Source organism: Mya arenaria, chromosome 11 (assembly GCF_026914265.1).
Source record: "Mya arenaria isolate MELC-2E11 chromosome 11, ASM2691426v1".
NCBI lineage: Eukaryota > Metazoa > Mollusca > Bivalvia > Myida > Myidae > Mya > Mya arenaria.
In genome coordinates, this window is record NC_069132.1 from 33,356,425 (window position 1) to 33,360,810 (window position 4,386).

Below are 4,386 nucleotides of genomic sequence, written 5' to 3' on the forward strand. Positions count from 1 at the left end.
TCTGCACTGTTTTATTATTGGATAGCTAACTGCATGTAAGGAACATTCTCTTGATGTATATTTTTATAATGTGAATATGCAAGTATTTGTTGGTCCCTATACGGTATGCTGTGCTCTTTTTATATTAAAACGTTTTTCTTTCCAGCATTTTGACACCTGGTCAAGCATAAGTTCATTATGTCTTCCATTTATCCTATCCAGTAAATTAAAAGTGATTTTCAACATTAAGTCCATTCTCATTCATCAGAGGTTTGATAACGATTAATCTGGTACGCATCATCACTCTTGTGAACGAGAATGCATTAAGTAGAGCAGTGCTAATTCTTGCAAATTAAAAGAAAAGTTATAGGAAACGTTGATGTATTTGTTCAGGATACATCTAACATACACGTAGAAATACTTTAAATGGTACTAGAAATACTTCAAATGGTACGTAAACATATCAAAACAACAAGAGGAAAAGTTTAACAAACTTTTATAACTGACATGAATGACAGTGAAGGAACTATTAGGTAGACTGCTTTAAAGGGGCTTAATATATGTTGATGCAAATTTTAATGAATTATTATTTTTACCCCATTTTACTTCAATTATCAATTATTATTGATTGGTGAACAGATAAAACAAAATATTAACGATGTTTTGGCGCTTTTTAACTGGGGAATTTGTGGCCAAGCAACTATTTATTGAAAAGAAACTTTTGTTAATGCTAGTGTTTTATTATATGTAGGGTTAACATAATTTGATGTTTTTTTTGTTTGTTTTAATCATTTAAGTCAAATAAGTTAAACATTATGATGCATTAAAACTAAATTATTTGTTTTGCATCAAACTATATTGTGTCCCGTTACAAAACTTGAACAGTAACATTGTTTGGTTTTTATATAAGATTATGTTTCACGCGATTCAGGATATGGAAATACTAATATTAAATACAGCCCCTGGTCTGTCAGTGTTTTTTTTTTGCAAAATTGTTTAGAATAGTATGATCTGCTTAAATGAAATAGTTTGCATAAAAGAATGACACAGTATCGTTTTGGAATTATCACAAACGATTTAATCACCCACACTTCCCTTTTAAAGTAAAATGGGTATGGAGAAGCCAGGCAGGAACCTTGTTAAACTTTGTACATCTAAAGTTTCTACCTGTATAAGTCTGAGAGAAATGTTGTAAAACTTTGTAGATCTAGAGTTTCTATAAGCCAGGCAAAAACGATGTTAAGCTTGGTAGATTTAAAGCTTCTATAAGCCAGGCAGAAACGATGTTAAGCTTAGAACTTGAGTCTCTATAAGCCAGGCAGAAACGATGTTGAGCTTAGCTCTCAAGTCTCTATAAGCCAGGCAGAAACGATGTTGAGCTTAGCTCTCAAGTCTCTATAAGCCAGGCAGAAACGATGTTAAGCTCAGAACTCAAGTCTCTATAAGCCAGGCAGAAACAATGTTGAGCTTAGCTCTCAAGTCGCTATAAGCCAGGCAGAAACGATGTTAAGCTCAGAACTCAAGTCTCTATAAGCCAGGCAGAAACGATGTTAAGCTTTAGAACTCAAATCTCTATAAGCCAGGCAGAAACGATGTTAAGCCTAGATCTCAAGTCCCTATAAGTCATGCAGAAAAAAGATGTTAAGCTTAGATCTCAAGCCTCCTTAAGCCAGGCAGAAACGATTGTAAGCTTAGAACTCAGGTCTCTATAAGCCAGGCAGAAACGATGTTAAGCTTTAGAACTCAAATCTCTATAAGCCAGGCAGAAACGATGTTAAGCCTAGATCTCAAGTCCCTATAAGTCATGCAGAAAAAAGATGTTAAGCTTAGATCTCAAGCCTCTTTAAGCCAGGCAGAAACGATTGTAAGCTTAGAACTCAGGTCTCTATAAGCCAGGCAGAAACGATGTTAAGCTTTAGAACTCAAATCTCTATAAGCCAGGCAGAAACGATGTTAAGCTTTAGAACTCCAATCTCTATAAGCCAGGCAGAAACGATGTTAAGCTTAGAACTCAAGTCTCTATAAGCCAGGCAGAAACGATGTTAAGCTTTAGAACTCAAATCTCTATAAGCCAGGCAGAAACGATGTTAAGCCTAGATCTCAAGTCCCTATAAGTCATGCAGAAAAAAGATGTTAAGCTTAGATCTCAAGCCTCTTTAAGCCAGGCAGAAACGATTGTAAGCTTAGAACTCAGGTCTCTATAAGCCAGGCAGAAACGATGTTAAGCTTTAGAACTCAAATCTCTATAAGCCAGGCAGAAACGATGTTAAGCCTAGATCTCAAGTCCCTATAAGTCATGCAGAAAAAAGATGTTAAGCTTAGATCTCAAGCCTCTTTAAGCCAGGCAGAAACGATTGTAAGCTTAGAACTCAGGTCTCTATAAGCCAGGCAGAAACGATGTTAAGCTTTAGAACTCAAATCTCTATAAGCCAGGCAGAAACGATGTTAAGCTTTAGAACTCCAATCTCTATAAGCCAGGCAGAAACGATGTTAAGCTTAGAACTCAAGTCTCTATAAGCCAGGCAGAAACGATGTTAAGCTTTAGAACTCAAATCTCTATAAGCCAGGCAGAAACGATGTTAAGCCTAGATCTCAAGTCCCTATAAGTCATGCAGAAAAAAGATGTTAAGCTTAGATCTCAAGCCTCTTTAAGCCAGGCAGAAACGATTGTAAGCTTAGAACTCAGGTCTCTATAAGCCAGGCAGAAACGATGTTAAGCTCAGAACTCAAGTCTCTATAAGCCAGGCAGAAACGATGTTAAGCTTTAGAACTCAAATCTCTATAAGCCAGGCAGAAACGATGTTAAGCCTAGATCTCAAGTCCCTATAAGTCATGCAGAAAAAAGATGTTAAGCTTAGATCTCAAGCCTCTTTAAGCCAGGCAGAAACGATTGTAAGCTCAGCTCTCAAGTCGCTATAAGCCAGGCAGAAACGATTGTAAGCTTAGAACTCAGGTCTCTATAAGCCAGGCAGAAACGATGTTAAGCTTAGAACTCAAATCGCTATAAGCCAGGCAGAAACGATGTTAATCTTAGCTCTCAAGTCGCTATAAGCCATGCAGAAAAATATGTTAAGCGTGGGTCTCAAGCCTCTATAAGCCAGGCAGAAACGATGTTAAAGCCAGGCAGAAACGATGTTACGCTTAAAACTCAAGTCTCTATAAGCCAGGCAGAAACGATGTAAAGCTTAGATCTCAAGTCTCTATAAGCCCGGCAGAAACGATGTTAAGCTCAGCTCTCAAGTCGCTATAAGCCAGGCAGAAACGATGTTAAGCTTAAAACTCAAGTCTCTATAAGCCAGGCAGAAACGATGTTTAGCTTAGAACTCAAATCGCTATAAGCCAGGCAGAAACGATGTTAAGCTTAGTTCTCAAGTCGCTATAAGCCATGCAGAAAAATATGTTAAGCTTGGGTCTCAAGCCTCTATAAGCCAGGCAGAAACGATGTTAAAGCCAGGCAGAAACGATGTTACGCTTAAAACTCAAGTCTCTATAAGCCAGGCAGAAACGATGTAAAGTTAAGATCTCAAGTCTCTATAAGCCCGGCAGAAACGATGTTAAGCTCAGCGCTCAAGTCGCTATAAGCCAGGCAGAAACGATGTTAAGTTTAAAACTCAAGTCTCTTTAAGCCTGGCAGAAACGATGTTAAGGTAAGGACTCAGGTCTTGACAAGTTGGTTCACCGCGTGCTGAAAACACGTTATATTTTAAGCAAATAAGGAACGTTTTTCGCACATGACTAAAATGGGTTCGTTCGTCCTCCACAATTATTAGACGGTATTTGCTTTCACAAAAAAATTGATTTGTTATTGTAAAAGAATGGCAGACTGCGAACATCGCAATGCCGATCGGGAGCGTCATAAACGATTGAGTCACCACGAACTTCCCAAAGTTAGAACTAAAGTCTCGAGAAGCCAGGCAGAAACGATGTAAACCCTACGGCTCACCCAGCCACCCAATGAGAGCAGCCGACGGCCAATTTTGAGAGGCACTCCATCGTGCGGCAAGGCAACGAGAGCGCCGGTATGTGAAACGTGTGAGGGACAGCGAGTCTGAGCAGATCAGCCGAGATCAGCGATCAATGTTCAGATGTGTCAACCGGGACACACGCTCCAATAACTAGAACGAAAATATGCGTTTATATACAGCGTATGCAGTATATATAGCGCAAAATATGATTTCACAATTTGCATATATAACATTATGTTTTAATTGGCTTTAGTTATTAATTCTACTATGTATAAATTGCTCTTAATTCCTTGTTGAGATGTAAGAATACCTATAATTCGTACTAGTTTTACATTGTGAATTAAATTATTGTATTACTGTGCATGACAGTGCTGCTAAATGTAAATAAACCCAATTTTATATTTTAAGCAAGGGAGAGCACTTCCACAACACAACTCTACTG